Source organism: Oryctolagus cuniculus, chromosome 11 (genome assembly GCF_051225735.1).
Source record: "Oryctolagus cuniculus isolate XC-2025 breed Fujian yellow rabbit chromosome 11, ASM5122573v1, whole genome shotgun sequence".
Taxonomy (NCBI): domain Eukaryota; kingdom Metazoa; phylum Chordata; class Mammalia; order Lagomorpha; family Leporidae; genus Oryctolagus; species Oryctolagus cuniculus.
In genome coordinates, this window is record NC_142877.1 from 118771693 (window position 1) to 118797205 (window position 25513).

At 58.3% G+C, this 25513-nt stretch overlaps 1 protein-coding gene across 3 annotated transcripts in view; it reads right to left on the reverse strand.

Annotated features, from left to right (window-relative positions):
- The window catches only part of PACSIN2 (protein kinase C and casein kinase substrate in neurons 2), a 131063-nt gene extending 107642 nt beyond the window's left edge, over positions 1-23421 (reverse strand). For 2 of the 3 annotated variants that reach the window (XM_070053003.2, XM_070052999.2), the window contains exon 1: positions 23245-23421. The gene's annotated coding sequence lies outside the window, so the exon portion shown is untranslated. The remainder of the gene's footprint in view (positions 1-23244) is intronic. The other variant, XM_089307683.1, reaches the window with a different exon arrangement.
- Positions 23422-25513: the final 2092 nt, after the last annotated feature.

Below are 25513 nucleotides of genomic sequence, written 5' to 3' on the forward strand. Positions count from 1 at the left end.
AACAAAGGAAAATTCCACCATGGCTTAGTCCATGCAGCACTCACAGTCACAGCTCTACTGCAGCACCCACAGTCACAGCTCTACTACAGCACCCACAGCACTCAGTCACAGCTCTACTACAGCACCCACAGCACTCAGTCACAGCTCTACTACAGCACCCACAGCACTCACAGTCACAGCTCTACTACAGCACCCACAGTCACAGCTCTACTACAGCACCCACAGCACTCAGTCACAGCTCTACTACAGCTCCCACAGCACTCAGTCACAGCTCTACTACAGCACCCACAGTCACAGCTCTACTACAGCACCCACAGCACTCACAGTCACAGTTCTACTACAGCACCCACAGCACTCAGTCACAGCTCTACTACAGCACCCACAGTCACAGCTCTACTACAGCACCCACAGTCACAGCTCTACTACAGCACCCACAGCACTCAGTCACAGCTCTACTACAGCACCCACAGCACTCAGTCACAGCTCTACTACAGCACCCACAGCACTCAGTCACAGCTCTACTACAGCACCCACAGCACTCACAGTCACAGCTCTACTACAGCACCCACAGCACTCAGTCACAGCTCTACTACAGCACCCACAGCACTCACAGTCACAGCTCTACTACAGCACCCACAGCACTCACAGTCACAGCTCTACTACAGCTCCCACAGCACTCAGTCACAGCTCTACTACAGCACCCACAGCACTCACAGTCACAGCTCTACTACAGCACCCACAGTCACAGCTCTACTACAGCACCCACAGCACTCAGTCACAGCTCTACTACAGCACCCACAGTCACAGCTCTACTACAGCACCCACAGTCACAGCTCTACTACAGCACCCACAGCACTCACAGTCACAGCTCTACTACAGCACCCACAGCACTCAGTCACAGCTCTACTACAGCACCCACAGCACTCACAGTCACAGCTCTACTACAGCTCCCACAGCACTCAGTCACAGCTCTACTACAGCACCCACAGCACTCACAGTCACAGCTCTACTACAGCACCCACAGTCACAGCTCTACTACAGCACCCACAGCACTCAGTCACAGCTCTACTACAGCACCCACAGTCACAGCTCTACTACAGCACCCACAGTCACAGCTCTACTACAGCACCCACAGCACTCAGTCACAGCTCTACTACAGCACCCACAGCACTCAGTCACAGCTCTACTACAGCACCCACAGCACTCAGTCACAGCTCTACTACAGCACCCACAGTCACAGCTCTACTACAGCACCCACAGCACTCAGTCACAGCTCTACTACAGCACCCACAGCACTCACAGTCACAGCTCTACTACAGCACCCACAGCACTCACAGTCACAGCTCTACTACAGCACTCAGTCACAGCTCTACTACAGCTCCCACAGCACTCAGTCACAGCTCTACTACAGCACCCACAGCACTCACAGTCACAGCTCTACTACAGCACCCACAGCACTCAGTCACAGCTCTACTACAGCACCCACAGCACTCAGTCACAGCTCTACTACAGCACCCACAGCACTCAGTCACAGCTCTACTACAGCACCCACAGCACTCACAGTCACAGCTCTACTACAGCACCCACAGCACTCAGTCACAGCTCTACTACAGCACCCACAGCACTCACAGTCACAGCTCTACTACAGCACCCACAGCACTCACAGTCACAGCTCTACTACAGCTCCCACAGCACTCAGTCACAGCTCTACTACAGCACCCACAGCACTCACAGTCACAGCTCTACTACAGCACCCACAGCACTCAGTCACAGCTCTACTACAGCACCCACAGCACTCAGTCACAGCTCTACTACAGCACCCACAGCACTCAGTCACAGCTCTACTACAGCACTCAGTCACAGCTCTACTACAGCACCCACAGCACTCAGTCACAGCTCTACTACAGCTCCCACAGCACTCACAGTCACAGCTCTACTACAGCACCCACAGTCACAGCTCTAGTACTGTAGGACCTACAGCAGTTTTTATCAAGACCCACTGCCCACAGGTCAAAAAGCAAACATGAAACTGCCACCTCCAGAGAAGCACTGCACAACAGTACGCCACAGGGATTTCTCTAGCTGCTCTGTTACTGACAGGAAAAGAAGGAGCACCCGTTCCGCACATACACCGTCAGAAAGCACAGCAAGGGAGGTCACATAATGACAGCCATTGAGGGATGGGAATGGCCCCTCCCACTTCTCAGCCACAGCCAGGTCCCCTCCGGGGCCCCACCCCATCCGTCAGGCACAGAAGGCTCATTGTCCCTGCCTCACCAGTCCTCCCTGGCAGCTCCCCAGCCACCTCCCGAGATGAAACCTGCCCAGGAGCCACCCTCCAGGAAGCTCATTAAGCCTCCTCGCCTGGGGCCCTGTGTGGTCCAGCAACTGCAGCAGGCACTGGCCAGGCCCCTTCTCACCACTACCCAGTGACAGGGCCCCCACTGTTAAGGGGCCGAGGACACACATGAGAAGTAAAGAAAACCCCAGGCTATAGGAAGCCAAGAAGAACAGAGAAAGGGAGATCTGTAGCCCTAGAAACACAATTCCTGTATCTATAGATTTCACTGCTTAGAAGTTTCCCCAAAAATTTGACAGATTTTCCAACAAATGGTACTTTAAACAACTGCACAGTCACAAGTGAGAAAATAAAACTTTAGGGGCCAGCATTGTGGCGTAGCAGGTAAAGCCGCCACCTGCAGTGCTGGAATCCCATATGGGCGCTGGTTCGAGTCCAGGCTGCTCCACTTCTGATCCAGCTCTCTGCTGTGGCCTGGGAAATCAGTGGAGGATGGCCCAAGTGCTTGGGCCCCTGCACCCCATGGGAGACCAGGAGAAGCACCTGGCTCCTGGCTTCAGCCTGGCCCAGCCCTAGTTGTTGTGGCCTATTGGGGAGTGAACCAATGGACAGAAGATCTCTCTTTCTGTCCCTCTCCTCTCTCTCCGTAACTCTGCCTTTCAAATAAGTAAATAAATCTTCCTAAAACTATGAAATGCCTCAAAGAGATATGAGAAAACATGTGTGAAAGATTAGGTATAGATTTTACCTGTGACTGCAGCCAAAAATGAAACCAAAAAAGCACAAACCGCAGAATAAAAAATGACTTCATCGAGTTTTTTAAAGTTCTGCTTCCAGGGGCCCAGAGGTCAGGATTCTGGTTAAGGCGCCTGTGCCCCACACTGGGGTGCTCCTACCCCAGCTTCCTGCTGATGCGCACCGAGAGGCAGCAGTGATGGCCCAAGTGGCTGGGCTCCTGCCACACTTGAGGGAGACCTGGACTACATTCCCAGTTCTGGGCTTTGGCCTAGCCCAGGCCCAGCCGTTGTGGCATGTACGAAGAAAGCCAGCATATGAGAGCACTCACTCACTCTCTCTCGCCCTTCTGTCTCTCTGCCTCTCAAATAAATTTAAGAAACAAACTCCCACTTCACTATTAAGACATTATGAAGAAAATGAGAAGACAGAGGCCGGCATTGTACAGACGCAGGTTAAGCTGTAGCCTGCAATGCCAGCATTCCATACGGGCACCAATTCGAGTACCAGCTGCTCCACTTCTGATCCAGTCTCCTGCTAATGCGCCTGGGAAAACAGCAGAAGATGGCCCAAGCACCTGAACCCCTGCCACCCATGTAGGTGACTCAGATGGAGTTCTAGCCCAGCCTGGCCGTTGCAGCCATTCTGAGAGAAACCAGTGGATGGAAGATCTCTATATAGCTCTTTTGCTCCCTCCCTCATTCTGTAACTCTGTCTTTCCAATAAGTAAATAAATCTTTTTTATAAGACTTATTTATTTATTTTGAATGGTAGGGTTAGAGAGAGAGAGAGAGAAAGATCTTCCATCCACTGGTTCACTACCCAACTGGCCACAATGGTCAGGGATGGGCTGATCTAAATAAAGCCAGGAGCCAGGAGCAGGAGCCTCTTCCAGGTTTCCCACTTGGGTGCCGGGACCCAAGCACTTGGGCCATCTTCTACTGCTTTCTCAGGGACAATCAGCAGGGAGCTGGATCAGAAGTGGAGCAGCCGGGACTTGAACCTGCGCCCATATGGGATGCCGGCACTACAGGCAGTGGCTTTACCTGCTATGTCACAATCCCGGCCCCAAGCAAATAAAGCTTTAAAAATATCAATGCTGTTAGGTAAAATAAGCCAGACCACAGAGTGCAGTGTATGGTTTCATTCACACAAAACTGTAGAAGGTGCGAACAACACAAAACAGCACAGTGGTCGCCCGTGGCAGGCAGGGGCAGGTTAGGGGACCACAGAGCAGCAGAGGGAGACTCTTGGGGGCCATGGGTGTGGTCATGATCTTGTCTGCAGTAATGGGCCGGCAGCACGCACATGTTGCCAAAAGCTAACAAACCGCACTTAAAAAATTATTTAGTTGAAAGGCAGAGAGAGGGAGAGAAGGAGAGAGAGGGTGAGAGAGAGAGATCTTCCATCTGCTGGTTCACTCCCCAACAGCCTCAACAGCCAGGGCTGAGCCAGGCCAAAATCAGAAGCTAGGACTCCATCCTGGTCTCCACCGAGTGGCAGGGGTCCAAGCACCTGGACCACCACCCACTGCCTTCCCAGGCACCTTTAGCTGCACTGAAGCAGAGCAGCTGGGGCGTGACCCAGCACTCCAAAACGGGACGCCAGTGTCGCAGTGTGGGACGCCGTGACCTGCTGTGTGACAATGACAGCCCCACACTGCTCACTTTAAGCGAGGGCAATTTACTGTCTGTTCTCTCTAACTTGATAAAACTGTTTTAAGATTTGTGGGGAGAAAACCCTACGGCTATTAGCTTTTTATTTTGCCAAGACTATTCAAAAAAATGCAAGCTCAACCAGAGGTGTTTGGTGCAGTAGGGCACCTCAGGGCCGGCTCCACCAGGATCCCAGCTTCCTGGTGTTGGTGCAGTAGACACCTCAGGGCCCGGCTCCACCAGGACCCAGCTTCCAGGTGTTTGGTGCAGTAGGGCACCTCAGGGCCCGGCTCCACCAGGACCCAGCTTCCAGGTGTTTGGTGCAGTAGGGCACCTCAGGGCCCGGCTCCACCAGGATCCTAGCTTCCTGGTGGTCGTGCAGTAGGGCACCTCAGGGCCGGCTCCACCAGGACCCAGCTTTCTGCTAATGCACGTCTTGGTAGGCAGACGGCAAAGAAGAAAGTCCTAGGGTTCCTGCCACCCACGGGGAAGGCCCGGACTGCGATCCTGAACTCCACTGGACCTGGCCCAACCCTGGCCACTGCAGACATTTGGAAGGTGAACCAGCGGAAGGCAGGCCACTCCTGTGTCTCTGTCTCTCTTCCTTTCAAATACATGAAAATATATTTTTAAAGTTTTTTTTAAAAAGGAGCTTTTATCACCGACACTAAAAGAAAAGACATTTTAAAAGATCTGAGCAGGACAGTCACAGTCTTACATGGAGACAGCGGGCAGCCGCTGACCCCACGCAAGTCAGGCACACTGTCCCCCTCTCCCTCCCGGTGCCGACAACCTGGCTTCACGGACAGGCCGAGCCACACTGTCCTCACAGGACCTCCATCCTCAAGCCGGTGGCTCCTGCCACAGTGTGGACAGCGGTGTGCACTGGGGACCCAGACACTGCTCCCCCGCCCCTGTGGAGGACAAGCGAGCACAAGAACGTGCCCGAGGCTCCTGCAGCACTGCGTGGCCGCGGAAGCCGTGCACAGCTGCTCACCCTTCGCCACAGCACTCGCGCTTTCTGTACGTCAAGGTCACAGTCAACAGGAAGACTCCTCCCTGGGATTCTTTCAGGCTAAAGGCCACTGAGTAAGTGGGAATACAATTTGCGCTCTCAAGACCACGACGTGGACTGGACTCGCTCTGCTCCTGTAGCGTCAGACACCAACAAGATCCACGCCCAGCGGGAATCTCTGGGTGAAACGGCACAGTGGCTGGTGGTCCCGCCCCCATGTCACCACTGCACTGGTCAGAACATCTGGGCCTGCTCTTTAACCCATCTCTCCAGGTACCGGGGCCTCCAGGCCAGGCCTAAGTCCTAAGTCAAACAAAGAAGGACACTGCCAAACATGCCAAATAATTTAATGGACTTACTATTTCAAGAAAACAAGTATATAGGGTTATGCAAGTGCCAGTTCAAGTCCTGGCTGCTCCACTTCTGATCCAGTTCCCTGCTAACGTTCTTGAGCGAGCAACAGTGCTTGAGCCCCTGCCACCCACATGGGAGACCCGGAAGGAGCTCCTGCTTCCTGGCTTCAGCCTGGCCCAGCTCCAGCCACTGCAGTCATCTGGGCACTGAACCAGTAGATGGAAGATTTCTCTGTGTGAGTGTGTGTGTGTGTGTGTGTGTGTGTCCCCCTCTCTCTCTGTAACCCTGCCTTTCAAATAAAAGATTAAATCAGAAAGGAAGAGGGAGCAAGCAAGCAAGCAGACACACCCTGCACACAGCCACTGTCTGCACCTGCAGCCCCAAGCACGCGCACAAGGCAGCACCGCTCACCCTCAGGACACACCCAGGGAAGATGGCCACACAAGTCCCCGCAGACAGGGATTCCAGGGTCTCTGTCCCCATGCCCGGTCTAGAAGGGAAGGCACAGATTTCAAGAAAGCACCATCCCTTAGCCTCTCAGCCTCCTCACTCCACAGACAGTCACACTGAGAGAGGGCCCACGCGCCCAATCTAGGGCAACTGGGATGTTGTCCCTGAACCCCCGCACGTCCCCACCCGACCACGGCCTTGCAGACTGTGAAGACAACCACCACAGCCACGTCCCAGTACCTCCGTTTCCAATCCAGCCTCCTTCTGGGGCACCCTGGGAGGCCGCAGAGGATGGCTCGAGCACCTGGGTTCTTGCCACCCACGTGGGAGACCCACATGGAGTTCCTGGCTCTTGGCTTGGGCCAGTCCCAGCCACGGCGGTTGCAGGGAGTGAACCAATGGATGGAAGATTCTCCTACCCCTCCCTCCCTCCACCACCTCCCAAACAGAAGAAAATAAATAAACATTAAAGAAAAAAAAAACACCTCCTCGTGGGCTCAGCGATCCTCCATCTTGTCAGCAACCCCCACCCCAGCACCGGTCTCGTCCCACTGGGTTTCAGGCCAGGACTGAAGTGTGCTGTTAAACTCCACTGAGCCCACTACCACCTCAGGACTCTGCTCCCAACAGTCATCCGCTGGCTGCCCGACACAGGAGCCGACGCTCCCCCTCTGCGGACCCCGACTGCCAGCAGGACTAGCTATCACACTCAACGCACGTGGCATCAGTCCCGGCACACCCAGCCCCATTGTCCCTCTGTAACGCGAGCCGACGTGGAGAGAGCTCCTTCTGGCCCGGGCTCAGGCTTCCCAATGACTGCACAAGTCAATGACTGCACAGCCCTGGTCGCACCAACGCGGGCAGGCCTGGGAAAGAGGCAGAGCTGCGCAGCTACTCAGCACAAATATTCACGGAACGAGCCGCTGGGGTGCCAGGAGGGTGGCAGCCTGAAGCTTCCAGGCAGCAGAAGGCTCCTGTTGGAACAGGACTGAGTCAGGATCACACCGCCTCTCACCCCCCTCCACGCAGCAGATCAGCATCTTAAAGCCACTCTTCAGGAAGTACTCTGTTCATCAGGCAGAGCCTTAAAAGTTACCAGAAAACTATCTGGTGCAGAACCGCCCCCAGCCAAGCGCCGACAGCCAGGCCATCACAGGGACTGGGGAGGGGCCCCGCAGCTCTGCCAACAGTAAACACACTCGCTGCCTTCCGGGGTCTGTAGTGTACCCCACACGGAGCCTTGCAGCACACCGCAGCCACGCCCCTCCGGGGGCCAGGCACTGATGTGACAACCAAGTGAGGTTTACTTCTGACAGCTGAAAGAACCAGCAGAGATCAGACGGTGCAGGACACCGTGGACACACTCCACTCCTCGCGGGCACTTCCCAGGACATCCTGGGCCCGCCTCGCGAGCTCCCTCAAGCCCAAGCGGCAGGCTGATCTGACACGCCACACGCCCCAGCTCTCAGGCCCGGCACTTCAGCACACCAGCCCGGCTTTCTCACCTGCAAAACCAAGTTGTCTGAGGATGAGTGGAATCAGGCAAGGAAAAGCAGGGCACCTGGCACGAAACAGGCCTCAATTTACAAGTCTGACATTTTAAAAACCATCAGGATAATGATGTGAAGACATAACTTAGCTCGGGAAGAGAGGCTGGAAGAAACCGGGCGAGCGGGCAACGAGCCCAGCCCCACGCAGGTGCAGCGAGGCGGGGCCGCTCCAGCCCGCTGGGCTGGCCTCCCCCTGCACTGGCCTGTCTCCCAAGCCAGGATGTGAGATCTAAGTCTACCTGGTTCCTGCTGTAACCTCAGTGCCCAGCACATGGCAGGTGTCAAGTATTTGTTAAATAAATGAACGTGAATTTATAAAGCCCTCGGAATTGCATGCAAATCTGTTTGCATCCATTTCTGGGGAGAGAGAACCAATTTTCACAAAATCCTGGAGGGGATAGAAACCAAACACAGGTCCAGGAACTGCTGAATCCTCACCAGGTGTCTAAAACACCGACGGCCACAGTTTAGTCAGTCGTGCAGGAAATCACAGAGCAGAATCTGCCGAGCAGAACTGTCCAGGAAAGAGGAGGCTGTCAGGGGCTGACCAGCCCCCGAGCAAGGCCCCAGCTCTACGTCTGGGTTTGGATTCAGGGACAGACTTTGCAAGTGGGGTGGGTTGGGACAAGAGGAAGCGAAGGAATTTGTTCAACAAAACCAAAAATTAAAATCACCGGCACCGTGAGGGCACGCTAGCAGACACAGGTGAGGGTGAGCCAGGTCGACGCTCCGCCCTGCGTCCCATGCTGGAGTACAGGGCTGGCGTCCTGGCTCCGCTTCTGATGCCCTGAATGGCACCGGGTAACACTCACATAGCTGGGTCCCTGCCATCCACATGGGAGATTCAAATTGAGTTCCATGCGCTTGGTTATGGCCTGGCCCAGCCCCAGCTGTTGCAGGCATCTGGAGAGCGAACCAAAAGACTGGAGCCTTCTGTGTCACTCTGCCTTTCAAATAAAGTAAATAAATAAATATTTTTAAAGTCCATTTATAAACAATACCTGCTGGGCACCACTGTCAATTGCAGGCGCGCCCTAACTTCCTGAGGAGGCGGGGCAACTGCGGGGACCACCGATGCCCGAGACAGACCGGGTGTGCGGCCCAGAGGAGGGCAGCTGCGAGGGACACCATCTCCATTCACCCAATCGGCACGACAACCCTATTGTCACCCCACCTGGAAGGTGACGCAGGTCCCACAGGAAACTACAGGACTAGGATCACGCCCAGGCAACCCAGCTGCCACAGAGCTTCTCAGCCGGCAAACTAGCGAGGACTCGCCATATTCACCCAAAGGCACTCGCTCAGGGCCGGCCCACGACAGGGCTGCACCTGTGCCACTGCTCCTGGGAAGCCCTCTTCCGGGGAAAGTTCCCCGGGGCCGGATCAGGGGCCCAAAGTCAGGCCCTTCTAGACAGCCGGAGCCTGCACAGGCACAGGGAGCAGGCCCTGGCGGAACTGCCAATCCGCCGGCTCCACCCAGAGAGGGAACACCCCGCGGCAGCTCCACCTCTGCCAATCACACTGCTAACGTGGAGGAACCCCAACCCTGCCCCTTTACTTCTGGGTGCGGGCACGTGCTATTGCAAACTATTTCTACACTCTGTGAACCTGAAAGTTCCTGGTAGAACACAGGTCTAGAACAGCAGTTCCGGAAAGCAGCACACACAGGAAACACGTCCAGGGGGGCACCTGAGGGCCCAAGGGGGCGACTCTACAGCGCTCACTGCCTCCCGGCCCTCAGGCAGCTCCAGCCCACCCCTGCCACGGCGAGCCGAGCCCAGAGCGGCGCACAGGGCAGGCCCGGGGAGAGTGCCGCCAGCCGCCAGCCGCCGGGCCCGGGACGAGTGCCGCCAGCCGCCGGGCCCGGGGCGAGTGCCGCCAGCCACCGGGCAGTCTCCACAGGAGACACTGCAGCACGCGTCCATCCTCTCCCGTGACTTGTGCAAGCTGCTGGGCTCTGACTAGGATTCTCACTCAGGCGAGACCCAGCCCTGGGCCCCAGCACCCCCGGTCTGAGGAGCAGAAGAAACCTGGAGGGAGAGCAGCACAGACACAGCTGGGGTCCGGGCTGCTGAGGATCCATGACTCCAGGCCAGCCAGCAAGGCCCGGTCTCCGACTGAATCAGCCCCCTCCGTGGCGTGCCAGCCAGTGCTGCTGGGGCAGGGAGGCTGGGACGGCAGGGAAGACAACGGGAAGGCTGGGCAGGACGAGGGCAGGCCGAGCGCGTGGGGCCTCTGGGGCTTGGCAGTGACCATCTGGCTCAACCGAGAAGCCCTGAGGATGACGCGGGGCCTTCACCACACACAGCAACAGGCTGGCCGGTTGCCTGGGCAACAGCACCCTGGACGTGTTGAGGCATCTGTAGAACCAGGGCAAAGTACAGTCTCCCTTCTTGTGACGAAAGCGCCAGACTGCCAAGCCAGAGCCAAGCCATACTGTCAAAGCCGGTTTTATTGACAGAATAAACAGGGGTGGAGAAGGCAGGCAGGAAGCAGGGCCCCCGAGCACTGGCACCCAGAACCCACTTGCTCCCGGGAAACAGCGCCTCTCTGTCTCTGTGTCCTTGCTGACAGCTTCCTCTTGCTTCCACCTTAGAACGCAGTGAAGTCATTTTGTCCAGTGGACAACTCAGCTTTTCTTAGATGGGATAAGAGGAACCGAGAAGAGCGAGTTCTATGCCCAGTGAGGCCAAAGAACTAAAAGGGAAACAGCCCAGGGTTTGGGTGTGGGGTGCACACAGCAGGAATCCAAGGAGGGAACCCAGGGGGAGGAGCTGAGGCCGGTGGCCTGCCAGGGCTCCCCACTGCAGCACCTCGGCGTCCCTACAAAGCCCCTTGTCCTTTGCAGCCACCAGGGAAAAAAGAACTTCGTGCGGTCTGGTGGTGAATGACAGGTTCAGCAGGAAATAAAAGGACACAGTGGACGTCAGGAGAAAAACACAGAACAGAGTGCCCATCGCACTGTAAACTTCCCAGTGTGTCCCCGGAGTCGTCTGCCTCGCGCAATGGACAGACAGGAACATCAGAGAGAAGCACCTAGAAGCTACCAAGCCACAGAGGACCCCACGTCGCCGGGTGTCCTGATGACTGTTCCAGGGGAAACAACCCTGCAGAGCGGAAAGTGAGCCAAAGACCAGAGCGGGGCCCAGGAGGCATCTTGCTGCGGGCCAGGGCGCCGCAGCAGAGCCACCACAGCATGTACAGCCCTGGGGACACAGCGCTGGCTCCTCAGGCAGCGCAGTGACTTCCGGAAGCGCTCCGTCTTGCTGGTGGAGGTGAAGGCCGTGATACCCAGAACGCCGGAGGCAGCGCCACTCGCTGAGGAGGCGCACACGAAAGCGGCTCAGCCCCAGACGCCCGGGAACCTTCCAGTTTCCACCCAAAAACACCAGAAAGATACCCTGATGCACAGCAGAGGCGGCTTTCGCAGCACTGTGAGATGCCCACATCCTTTGGCCCAAGACTTCGGCTCCTGAGAATTCACTCTCGGAACCAGCAACACAGATAAGAGAAACGGTTCTGCGCTCTGCCAGTCCCTTACATCAGCACGAGGTGGAAATCCCCTAAATGCCCAGCACAGGAGCGCGTCCGTCCCGTCCATCAACAGGACAGCAACCTGACAAACCCCTGTAACAACGGTGAAACAGGAAGCACCCCTGACAGCGTGAGCCCCTCGCAGTGTGGATTCCTGAGGAGCCAGACCCCTCCCTGCTCCCTCCTCGGTGACCTTGGACTAAGCACACAGCTCCGCCCCTGCAGCTTCCTGGTGCTCTAGGGAACAGCCTGAGCGTGGCTGAGGACACGGACGGGGGCCAGCCCCTCTCTTGCCTCTTGCGATGCGTGGAACAAGGCGGGCGGGCAGCCGGCAGGCACCAGCTTCGCTTGTGTCACTACTGAAGATGCACGAAAACCCCACGCAGGTAAGATACAGACTTTTTTATCTGGAAACCTCTATTTCCTACACTGTACCTTCAAGCCATAAAACACCTTAAAGAGAAAAAAAAAAAAAAAAAAAACAGTCTTCTGGCACAAAAATGGAAATTACCACAAACTCAAAAACAGACATCTGCGGTGATCCAGACGTCAAAGGCTGCGAAGACCCCTCAGCTCTCCACGCGCCAGAGCCGGACTTTCTTCTTCAACTACCTGCTTTTCAGTTGCACACACACCTCTTACTTTTTAAAAAATATATATCTAGATAGATAGGTAGATAGATATTTTATTTATTTATTTGAAAGGCAGAGGGAGATATTCCATCTGCTGGTTCACTCCCTTAACAGACACAACGGCCAGGGCTGGGCTAGGCCAAAGCCAGGAACTAGAAGTCCAGCTGGGTGTCCCACACGGGAGGCCGGGGCCCAAGTATTGGGCCATTTTCAGCTGCCCTCCCAGGTGCATAACTGGGAGCCGGATCAGAAGAGGAGCAGCACTTTGACATGGGACGTACGTGTCCCAGGCGGTGACTTAACCTGCCGTGCCACAACGCAGACCCCACGACACCTTAGAGAACACAGCTGCGGAAGGTTAGGCATCAGTACCCCTAAGCCAGGGTCTGGGGAATCTTGGGTGCACTGCTACACTCTCCGACCCCGTCCTGGGTAGGGGAGCAACAGCGTGCAGACGACCGCGCCACCGAGTCACCTTGAGAACACACCAGCAGCCTCCTCTTCTACCCTTATCTCCGCTAGATTATCTCAACCAGGTTAATTACAGGTGCAGACAGATCCTGCCCGAAACAAAACATAATTTGCTTCTTTTCTAGGATTCTCAGAGGTGGGGGAGGAAGAGTAACTTTTAAAGAGTACTTTCACACGTGAGGGCCAGCGACTCAGCATCAGCTAACTCACGGCAGCACAGCACAAAGGAGCGAGGGCTTCGGGGCCAGCCCTGACAGTGACCTCCTGACTGAGGTGCAGTCGGCAAGAATTCAACAGGCAGGAACGTTAGGCTTCTTGTAGGTCCCAAAGACAGACCAGAATGTGGGGGCCTGTCCCCGGGGGCCCTCACTAGATTCTGCCCCACCCGTGCCCTTCCTCCCTGGTGGCACAGGCCCAGGCGCCTTATCTGACGATGCATTTGCTGGTACAGAGGTCACGGTTGCTTGATTAAAATATCATCATGTCCAAGCTAAACGGCGCCCAGGCAGGCCAGCTCCAGCAAATCAGCCAGTTCTAAAACCCACTAATAGCAGGCCTGGAGGTCTGCACGGGAGCAGAGCCCACTCTGTGGTTCCTTTAAAAGCCACAATTCACAATCCTGGCATGCTCAGCTGGCGACAGTGTGATCTGGCATAATGCAACATGGAGGTAGTGTGAAACATGAAGATATTCATAGACTACGGTTGGACATCACTTTACAGTGATGACCTTTCATTTAATTCAGTGGGAAACTTCAAAACATGAACCACAGCTGCTTCTCTATGCTAAAGACCACCATGCAGGTCCAGGCGGGGCCTCCCCGGGCCTGGGCTCAAAGGCCCACGTGGGGTCCAGATCGGTGTTCCCAGGCAAAACTACTGCCCCTCCAGTTCACCTCCTTTTCTCTGCAGAATGGTAACGAGGGGAGCAAACCAAAGCTATTCTTCCTTGTTTTTAAAGATTTATTTTATTTATTTGAAAAGCAGAGTGACAGAGAGACAGAGTGACCTTCCATCCACTGGTTCACTCCCCAAATGCTGCAACGGCCAGACCTGGGCCAGGCCACAGCCAGGACCCTGGAACTCCATCCAGGTCTCCCACATGGGTGGAGGGACCCAAATGTTTGGGCCACCTTCTGCTGCTTTGCCGGGTGCACTATTGGGGAGCCGGATCAGAAGCGAAGCAGCCAGGACTCAAACCAGCGCTCCGATGTGGGATACAGGCATCTCAAGCTGCAGCGTAACACTGCGTCACAGCACTGGCCCCTCTTCTTATTTTTTATTTTTTTAAGAAATGCTGTCTTTAAAAGTTTATTTGTTTTCATCTACTTAAAAGGCAGAATGACAGAAAGAGAGAGAGAGAGATCTTCCATCTGCTAGTTCACTCCCCAAAGACCTACAGCAGCTCCGGCTGGGCCAGGCTGAAGCCAGGAGCCAGGACCTCCATGCAGGTCTCCGGGACGTGAGCCATCACTGACCGCATTGGCAGGGAGACAGACTGGAAGCAGAACAACCAAGACTCAAACCAGCACTCGCATTTGGGATGCAGGCCATCCAAGTGGTGGCTTAACCCATTGTGCCACAACACCCACGCCAACACAGCCATTCTGAAAACAAAATGAAGGTTACGGGAAAATTCATGAAACCTGCAGATGCCGACACAACCAAGGTATTGTCATACTGATTTTAATTATTACATCACGTTATGACTTAAACATTAATTCTAAAAGTAAAAGGGTATGGCACTGTTTAGAAAATGAGAAACGTCCCAGAATTCCACAGCCATAATTAGCGTTGCTATGTGTAAGGCTGTATGTGACATATGGGATCAGCGACCTGTAGCTTTCTCATTTGGTTTTTCAAGTCCTTCTCTTTTTTTTTTTAATATTTTATTTATTTATCTATTTGAGCGGTAGAGCTACAGAGAGTGAGAGAGAGAGACAGAGAGAAAGGTCTTCCCACTGTTGGTTCACCCCCCAAATGGCCGCAACGGCCAGAGCTACGCCGATCTGAAGCCAGGAGCAAGGAGCCTCCCCCCGTCTCCCATGTGGGTGCAGGGGCCCAAAGACCTGGGCCATCCTCCACTGCCCTCCCAGACCATAGCAGAGAGCAGGACTGGAAGAGGAGCAGCCAGGGGACTTGGACCGGCGCCCATATGGGACGCCAGCGCCACAGGCAGAGGATTAACCTACAGCCCCAGCCCCTTCAAGCCCTTCTCTTTCTCATCACCCACGTACGCACTACCACATGGTCATACACACTCCCTTCCTACTCTGAGTCACTGCGTGTGCTCCCAGCAACACCCCCGCAGCCCAGGAGCAGGCTTCCTATCAACCAGCACGCCAAACTCTCAGGACTGTCCCTGAAAGCCGGAGAGGAGGTGGCCACCCTGCGGCCTCACTCCAGTCAGGGGTGGGGAGAGGACTGGAGACAGGGCTAGGAAACACCACAACCTGAGGATGCGGCACGTAAGGCTGCCCCTTCCACACAGTGCCCCTGGGCCAAGTCAGCAAGGAAAGGTCCACACACACAAATGCACGCTAGCCAGAAGAGGAACACATTTTGGGGGCATGTTCAGCTAAACTGGACAAAATAAAACCACTCTGGGCACTACAAAGTGTATGTTATTTAACTCGCAAATTCGCTGAAGCAGATGGTGCATTTGCAGCGACTGCGAAATTCCTGAGCAAGCACTGCCGACCAGGCACACACACCGACCAGGCACACACACGACCAGGCACACACGCCGACCAGGCACACACACCGACCAGGCACACACACCGACCAGCCACACACACCGACCAGCCACACACACGACCAGGCACACACACACGACCAGGCACACACACCGACCAGGCACACACACCGACCAGGCACACACACGACCAGGCACACACACCGGCCAGGCACACACACGACCAGGCACACACACCGACCAGGCACACACACCGACCAGGCACACACACCGACCAGGCACACACCGACCAGGCACACACACGACCAGGCACACACACCGACCAGGCACACACACGACCAGGCACACACACCGACCAGGCACACACACGACCAGGCACACACACGACCAGGCACACACACCGACCAGACACACACACCGACCAGGCACACACACGACCAGGCACACACACCGACCAGACACACACCGACCAGGCACACACCGACCAGGCACACACGACCAGGCACACACCGACCAGACACACACACCGACCAGACACACACACCGACCAGGCACACACCGACCAGGCACACACACCGACCAGGCACACACACCGACCAGACACACACACCGACCAGACACACACACCGACCAGGCACACACACGACCAGGCACACACACGACCAGGCACACACACGACCAGGCACACACACCGACCAGGCACACACACCGACCAGGCACACACACGACCAGGCACACACCGACCAGGCACACACGACCAGGCACACACCGACCAGACACACACACCGACCAGGCACACACACCGACCAGGCACACACACGACCAGGCACACACACCGACCAGGCACACACACCGACCAGGCACACACACCGACCAGGCACACACACGACCAGGCACACACACCGACCAGGCACACACGGCACTCGGGTCGGAGTCTCACAGCCCCTCCCGCATTCCTCACCCGGAGCCTCAGCCTCCCCGCACAATGAACTACAGGTCTCCAGCTCTCCAAACGCACAGGTCAAAATCCCGCCCCTCCGCCTGATGCCATCAGGAGCCAGGGCCTTTAGAAGCTAACGAATTAGGCCATGAGGAAAGAGCCCTCGGGAATGGGATTAGTGCCCCACATCTCTGAGGACCCCAAAGAGCTCTCCTGCCCTCTTCCCACCACGTAAAGATACAATCCGAAGTTGGCAGGGGGCTGGCACTGTGGTGTAGCAGGCTAAGCCTCCACCTGCGGCACCAGCATGCCGCATGGGTGCCAGTTCGTGCCCTGGCTGCTCCTCTTCCAATCCAGCTCTCTGCTACGCCCTGCGAGAGCAGCAGAAGGTGGCCCAAGTGCTTGGGCCCCTGCACCCACATGAGAGACCTACAGGAAGCTCCTGGCTTCAGATCGGCTCAGCGCCGGGCCATTGCAGCCATTTGGGGAGCGAACCAGCGGATAGAAGACCTCTCTGTCTTTCCCTCTGTCTATAGTTCTACCTCTCCAATAAACAAATAAATAAAATCTTAAAACAAAAAAAAAGAAGTTGGCAGTTTGCAACCCGTAAGAAAACCCTCACCAGAACCCAGATCTCAGACTTCCAGAACTGAGAAGTCAACCTCTGTGGTTGGCAGGCCACCAGGCCCTGCCAGGCTGTCACAGCAGCCAAACAGCCCAAGACAGGGGTCTGGGAGGTGGCGAAGCATTTGGCCAAGAAAGCCCACAGAGTCACGGGGCCGCGGAGCCGGAACCCAACGCCAGGGCCGCCTGACGGCAAGACCGCGTCTCCACCCTCCCGCACCTTTACTGCACTGCCATCTTGTTCCCTCAGGAACAGTGAGCGCGAGCCCCGGCCTCACAGATTCACACGCACTTCCCAGGCAGCGGCTGCACCTCCTTCCAGAAATGGAGACGCGAGCAGAATCTGAGTCAAGCCTGCAGCCGTCCCCGCCCTGGACGCCCGCTCAGAGCTCAGCCACCACTGCTGGGATCCTCGAGCCTCTGGAAACAAAGGTGACATCTGGGCTCCGGTTCAGGTCCCAGCTGTTCCACTTCCAATCCAGCTCCCTGCTAATGGCCTGGGAAAAGCGGCAGAGAACGGCCCAAGTGCTTGGCAGACCCGGATAAAGCTCCTGGCTCCTGGCCTAGCCCTGGCCATCACAGCCATCTGAGGGGTGAACCAGCAGATGGAAGATCTCTCTCTGTCTCTCCCTTTCTCTCTCTGTAACTCTTTCAAATTACTAAATAAATCTTAAAAGAAAGAAAATGAACACTAGAATCACTGCCCCCACCTGCAGCACGCCACGCTGACCAAAGAGCCTCACCAGCCCCTCACTGACCATCCCTCCAAGACCAGGTGCAAACCCTCAGGCTTGGCCACAAGACAGACCAGAAGCTGAAGCCCACCCATCCGGCCGTCCCTCCGCCACTCTGTGCACCCCTCCACACACACCCACAAGCTTCACAACTCTGCAGCTCTGCGGAGACCTCGGAATCCCCACCGTACCCCCGGACAGCACTGCGGCTCAGCTCTGGCCTACCCCCAAAGCCATCTCCCGGAAGGTCACTCTGCAGAGTCCCGAGGACAACCAGGGCCACCCTCCTCTGTCCCCCACCCTCCACCACCCACTATGGGCCCGATTCCTATGTGATACTGTCACAGTGAAAAATGACTGCTCCCACTCCAACACGGAGCTCCCCCCGCAGAGCACGGGGGTCGCCTTTATCTGGGAATCCCAGCAAAAAGCCGAGCCGGCCGACGGGGGCACCACACGCACAGCGGCCAGGACAGCCTCCCGCCACCTGCCCTGCCCACGCCCCTCTCCCACGCCCCTCTCCCGCCTCCACAAGGGCCACCACACGCTCAGCGCCCGAGTGACGTGAAAACGAAGACACGGCAGCTTGATGGAGTGCCCAGCTCGCTGCTGAAACCCCGCCCTCCCCCATCAAGGCTGAAATGACAGACAGGAAGCCAAGGGAAGAGAAGGGAAGGGTCGACCTAAGGGCGCGAGGTTCCTGGTCAGCGCTCGCCGTTACCAGCGGAATGGAGGAGGCACGTGGTAAGTCTGCGTCCACCTCCCCGTGGGTCACTGCTCGGAGCCCTGCCCGGCCGCGGCTGGAGGCGGGGGCTCGCTCCCCATCCCGGGCCTGGCCTCTGGTGGCCTCATTCCCTCGGCAGCGCCCCACTTTTGGAGACTGTCCACTGCTGGATGCTTGGACTCCACAGCCTGCCCCGGCCCTCGCGCAGGGACGCCGACAGCACACAGGAGGCCGCCCTCCTGTCCAGCATCCAAGGGGCTCAGCGTGTCTGCCTCTTCCTCTCGGGCGCCCTAAAGGAATGCCCTGGAATGAACAAACACATTTCCATGCCTCCAGGGTGACGACGGCCGACCCACTCCTACAGACAGGAGACGGCACGCAGCAGGAGGGCAGGCAGGTGCAGCCCACAGCCCACACCCCCACCACCCCAGGCGAGCCCTGCTGTCTGCACAGGTCTGAGGACAGCTTGATTACAGGACTGCTCTCAGCAGAAGTCAGGCACCTGCCCGCCGTGAGCCTCGGAGCCCGGCCGTCAGCGCCCGCACAGCGGACACTCGGCGCTGCTGCCACACTGAAACCACGAGCCACCGGGCAGCCGTGGTCGCTGGCATCGTCCACACCCAGCTTTCAAACCAGCCAGTGGCTCTGCTGGGGGGGGGGGGCCTCTCACACAGCAAAGGGCGTCTCGCCTGGGAGGGCAGATTGGATGGGACAAGTGAGACGTTTGGAACTTCACTTTCCCAACTGCTGAGCAGCTGACAGTGAGCATTTCCGTGTAATCAGAAAACACTAATTAAGGCTGCTCCAGACACCCCTCCTACAAACGTGCCCCTAGGAACAACAGAGAGAAAACACGTAAGCTTCGCAGGCGACGGAAAGGTGTGTGGTGATCCACACGCGGACGGCAGACGGGCGGACAGCTGCCTCTGCGAGAGACACATCCTGTGACGCGACGCTGCCAGACGTAGCTCAGGGTGACAAGCGCCACGGAGAGAAACGCAGGAAACCCAGGCCGGCAGCCGGGGCCCAGCGCTGTGGCCAAGCCGGGCACCCCTCTCTTCAGTACGGGGAGGACACCCGTTCCCAGCGACACCGCAGAGATGTTTTAAGGGCAAAGACTGGGGTACAAGTGCTTTGGCACGTGGTCCTCTATAAACATAAGTCACCATTATTATCAGCTCAAAAACGACCGGGGAAATTGGATTACAGACTATCAGAGGCGAGAGGGAGCTTAGGGGTGGAGTGACCCGGTTCTCAGCCTGGGACAGGCCCCCGAGGCTGTGCACGGGCGGGCCTTCTGGGAAGGGGTCACAGTTTTATCAGAACCCCAAAAGGTTACGAACCTCCAAACCCGATTTTACCAATATGAAACGGAGACCCTAAGATCTGTGTTGACTGTGCTGGTCCTTAAGGTGAGTCCGGGAAAGGCTGGACACAAACCCGGGCTTCTGGTCCGCACCCCCACTTCCCCCACATCACCAGAAGCTGGGGAGGGCGGGGGTGACGTAAACTCCACGTAGCACAGAGCACGGCGCTCGGAGAGGCTGCCATCCTGGTTTAGCTTTGTCAAGGCTTCTTACTGAGGTCTTCAGTGACTGAGATAGAATTTTATTCACTCCCATAGTCTCGTCTCTGTCTAGTTCAGTACCAGGGCCAAAAAATACGTACATAATCTTTTTAAAATTTGTACTCATTTCTTGAAGAGAGAGACAGACCTCCCATCCTGTGGGTCACTCCACGAATGCCCACAACAGCTGGGACTGCCCCAGGCTAGACAGAAGCTGGACCTGGAAACTTACTCCAGGTCTCCTATGTGGACGGCAGGTCCCCGGCTGCTGGAGTCTGCCTGCTGCCATCCAGGCTCTCCATCAGCAGGAGGCTGGGGTCAGGGACTCAGAGCCAGGCAGGCCAACGTGGACACAGGCATCTACACTGCTGGGGTCAGGGACTCAGAGCCAGGCAGGCCGACGTGGACGCAGGCGTCTACACTGCTGGGGTCAGGGACTCAGAGCCAGGCAGGCCGACGTGGACGCAGGCGTCTACACTGCTGGGGTCAGGGGCTCAGAGCCAGGCAGGCCGACGTGGACGCAGGCGTCTACACTGCTGGGGTCAGGGGCTCAGAGCCAGGCAGGCCGACGTGGACGCAGGCGTCTACACTGCTGGGGTCAGGGGCTCAGAGCCAGGCAGGCCGACGTGGACGCAGGCGTCTACACTGCTGGGGTCAGGGGCTCAGAGCCAGGCAGGCCGACGTGGACGCAGGCATCTACACTGCTGGGGTCAGGGACTCAGAGCCAGGCAGGCCGACGTGGGATGCAGGAGTCTACACTGCTGGGCCAAACACCCTCCATAGCAGATGATGGGCAGTCTTAAAAGTTTTTAAATAGGAAACAAGGAAATAAGGCTACAACGTGCAGAAAGATGAAGATGCGGTCACGGGGGCCGGCGCTGTGGCGCAGCGGGTCAACGCCCTGGCCTGAAGCACAGGCAGCCCATATGGGCGCCGGTTCAAGTCCCAGCTGCTCCTCTTCCAATCCAGGCTCTGCTATGACCTGGGAAAGCAGCAGAAGATGGCCCAAGTGCTTGGGCCCCTGCACCTGTGTGGGAGACCTGGAGGAAGCTCCAGCTCCTGGCTTCGGATCATTGTGGCCAACTGGAAAGTGAACCAGCAGATGGAAGACCTCTCTCCCTCCCTCCCTCTCTCTCTCCCTCCCTCCCTCTCTCCCTCCCTCTCTCTGTGTAACTCTTTCAAATAAATAAATAAATCTTAAAAAAAAAAAAAACTCATAAAAAAGACGCGATCATGGAAATCAATCAACATAAAACTAGGAAAGGAGTGGGGATCTCGCTGGCTGCGCGTGTGTTTAGAATCAGCACCAAAATGGCTGCTGACCCTCAGGCAGTCGCCCTAGGAAGCACACGGATGCAGAAGCAGAGCCCGTCCTTCAGGTCTGCCTCCAGGCAGCAGACATAGCACAAACCAGAAAGCTCAAGACCGCAGGAGGGCCCAGCCGGCGTCCGCACCACCGCGGAAGCCAGCCAGAGTCAAGTTTCAGGCGTCCAGGCCCGGGAGGCGGCACTGCGGTGGCCAGAGGGGACGCCACCTGTGGACTGCGACTCACTGCAGGTATGCAGACGCGGTCCCAGTCTAACTGGAAAAATCCGCCTCAGCACCGTCACTCACTCACGGGAACACGGTCGTGGCGCACAGCATCTACAGGGTGGCCCCCATTACGCCCGCGGGGAGGGGCGGGGTGGCCAGAAAGCGCTTGGCAAACGCTACTGTGATCACTCAGCACCAAGCACCAGCAAATGAATAACACAGCAGTGGCTCCGAGGTTCTCTGCTGCCCCAGCACCCTGCCTGTGGGCCAGGGTGGGCTGTCAGGGGCGGGGAAGGAGGACATAGGCTCAGCACAATCCCCTGGGTGCTCCCGCCCCGGAAATGCCTGTGGACGGGCACCAGGGCCAACCTCGGCCCCCACCTGGCTCTGCGGGAAGCCACCGCACGTTTTTCGATTAAACGTTACGACCTCTTAACGTTGGGAACTACAGAGAGGTTCCAGCTGGCCAAACAGCAGGCGCTAAGAATACTGTTCTCATTCAAATGAGCTGCGGCTCTTCCCCGGAAAGCGACCAGGTGCAGCCCCAGTCACCGGTCCACTGCTCTGTGTCGCTCGGCCCAGTGGCCGGTTCCGTGAAGTTTCGCGACTGCTGGGGCCCCGTCTCAGCGGGCGCGGGGACTGCCACGCTCCAGGGTCAACTTCAAACGCACACGCACCACACTTCCCAGGTGAATCAGGCGCCGCCCTAAATGCCTCCACCGCGGGGCTGCAGGCACGCGTGCGGATGCGTGGGGCGAGCCCAGGAGGGCTCCCACAGACACCCCGCATCCTGGGAGAGCCGCCCAGGCCGCGCAGGGCCTGAAGCCGGGAGCTCGGGTCCGCAGCTCCGAGCTGGGCTCCACATTTTCATCGGGACAACCAGGGAGCGTCTGGTAAACAGTGCAGTGCGCACGGCTGGGGCAGAGAGCGGGGCAGAGCCGCGGGGCGCGCACACCCCACCCGGAGGCCGCCGGAGCCCGCCCCGCAACGGCGCCCCAAGGGCGTGTCTGCCCGGAGGCTGCGGCCGCGTGGGCCCCACGGAGCCCGCCAGCCTGCTCCGCGGACCAACTCCCGAGCGGAAAACCCACCTTCCCCCGCGGGGCCAGAATCCAGCGGCCACCGCGGGCCCCTCCGGACGCCCGGCCGCGGAGGGGCAAGTCCCAGGGTCGAGGGGACAAACTCCCCCAGCCCGGAGACCCGCTCCCCGGCAAGCGCTCGGCTCCCCCACCCTCCCCGCGCGCACACTCGGCGCCGGGACAGGGCGGGTGGGAAGGCAGGAAGGAAATGGAGGACCGCTCCTCAAAGCCCCGAACCCGCGTCCCGGCTCCCCTCGCCCACCCGCGCCCCGGGATTCCCGCCCCCCCCCCCAACCGCACCTCGGTCTCTCAAGTCCGCTCCGCGGCCGCCCGCCGCCCCCGGTGGCAGCCCTCCGGCCCCGCGAGGGCCCTGCCCGCGGCCCCCTGCCTCCGGCGGGTCCTCCGCCGCGACCACTCCTCCCCTCAGCCGCCGGCGCCGCCAAGACGTCCCCTCTCGGCGCCCCCTCCCCCCGTCCCCGGACACACGCCCCCCGCCCGGAGACAGGAAGTTTCGCGCGCGGCGCGGACGGCCCCACAGGCTCCCCCGCCTAGGGAGCCGAGCCCGGCGCGGCGGCCTGACAGGGCGCGGGCCCCGCCGCCGCCCAGCGCCCCCGCGTCCCGCCCTCGGCGCCCCAACCGTCGCGGAGCGCCCCTCACCTCGGTCGCCGCTCGCCTCTCGGGCCGCCGCGCACCCCGCTCCAGCCGCGACGGCGTCTCCAACTCCAACTCCGGCTCCGGCCCGCGTCCCAGCGCTCTGCTCCCCTCCGGCCGCGCTGCCCAGCCCTGCCCAGACCGCCGCGGCCGCTTCTGCCGCCAGCCGCTACCGCGCCGCCCCCGCTGCGCTCGCCCCATTGGCTGCCGGCGGCCGAGCCCCGCCCCACAGCCCCTCTGGGGCTCCGGATTGGGCCGAGGAAGCTCGAGGGCGGCACGCCCCTAGGGCGCGCAGGGGACCTCCTCTAGGCGTGCATTGGTGGCTTCCCCCGTCAATCAAAGGCGGACTGCCTATAGGGTCCGGCGGGCGTCACTTTCTAGAAGTCGCGGCCCGGCGGCTATCAGCTGGGGACGCTTCCCCATCTGGCTAGGGCTTCGCCGCTCTGCTGGCGCGCAGGGGTCGGGGCGCCGCACCTGGCTGGGAGTTGACAAAGGACAGAGTTTCCAAAGTTTGCCCTCCTGGGGAACGTGGGCTGACGTCCTTGGGGCTGACAGCAGGTGACCGGCTGGGCTGCCGCGGACTGAATGGCGCAGCCGGGACGGGAACCCGCAGGGCCATCCGGTGCCGAGGCCGCCTTGAGGATGGCGTGGTAACTCGAAGCTGAACGGCAGCAGCCGGCATGGCCCAGCCTCCACAGGGCGGGGACTGGACGAGGGTCTGCAGGGTGGCCCTCCGCCTTCCAAGCTGTCCTGTTGCGTCGTCTTCAGGATGGTAACCGAGGAGGAAAGAACAGAGCCGACACGCGGTGCCGGGACTCTGCCACCAAGACACCCCCAGGCCCTGTGTGTGCAGCCGGGCAGCTGGCACTCCAACTCCGTGCCTGGCTCACTGGCCTCCCGGCACCCCTTCTGCAGCCACTCACACCAAGGGGCGGGGGTGTGGAAGGCACAGGAGGTGTCAAGTCTGGCATCTTCCAGTAACAAGATGGGGGGGTCACTGCCTGGCCATGCGACCCAAGCAGTGCCCTGGCGTCACGTGCCTTTGCCCCCCCCCCTTCTTTCTCAAGACAAAAACACCCCCGTGGGGGCTGGTGTGTGGTGCACCTGCCTTTGATGCCAGCATCCATGCGAGTGCTGGTTCGAGTCCAGCTCCCTGCTTATGTGCCTGGGAAGGCGGCAGCAGGCGGCTCAAGTGCTTGGGTTCCAGGCTCCTGCCTTTGGCCTGACCCAGCCCCAGCTATGGCCGCCATCTGGGGAGTGAACCAGCGGATGGGAGATCTCTCCCTCCATCTCTAACTCTGCCTTACACATTAAAAAATCCTTTCTAGTGGCCGGCGCTGCAGCTCACTAGGCTAATCCTCCGCCTAGCGGCGCTGGCACACCGAGTTCTAGTCCCGGTCGGGGCGCCGGATTCTGTCCCGGTTGCCCCTCTTCCAGGCCAGCCCTCTGCTGTGGCCAGGGAGTGCAGTGGAGGATGGCCCAGGTGCTTGGGCCCTGCACCCCATGGGAGACCAGGAAAAGCACCTGGCTCCTGGCTCCTGCCATCGGATCAGCGCGGTGCGCCGGCCACAGCACGCCGGCCGCGGCGGCCATTGGAGGGTGAACCAACGGCAAAAGGAAGACCTTTCTCTCTCTCTCTCTCTCTCACTGTCCACTCTGCCTGTCAAAATAAAAAAAAAAAAATCCTTTCTAGCAAAACAATCCCTGTTGTTTTCTGGTTTGCACTGTTGCTTGAACCCTGGTCGCGACACCTGCCCTGCAGCTTATCAGGGAGCTTTTCCCAAGGGAGCCCCGTGTGCCAGCAGGGAACACCCGACCTCGTTCCTCAGGAACGTGCCACTTCCCGGGAGGGCACCCGGCCTCCTTCCTCATCATTCAGCCGGGCCTGCGCCCCTTTCCAGCCGAGGGGCCCTGAGCTCGTCACTGCCGCCCTCTGCACCTCCTGAGCGCCCGCCTGTGACAAGGGTGGTGACAGAGCCCACCTCGCAGGGCTGAGGGGGCAGGGCCCTCTGAACTCCATCCTTCCCACAAGGCGTGCCCGCAGCCGCACCCGACGCTCACCAGGTAGTCCTCATCGCTGTCCCACTCAGTAGGTTGGACATCAGCCGTCTGGGTTAGCACATGCTTTCATGAGAAATGAGCATTCTCCCAAACAGTTAAACACCCACATGTGTTGCTAGTAAAAAAAAAAAATCTTACTCTGCAGTATGTTTCAAGAAAAAACACTCAAAATCCATTACAGAGTTCGCTCAATAATTAATTCCTTACAGACGCA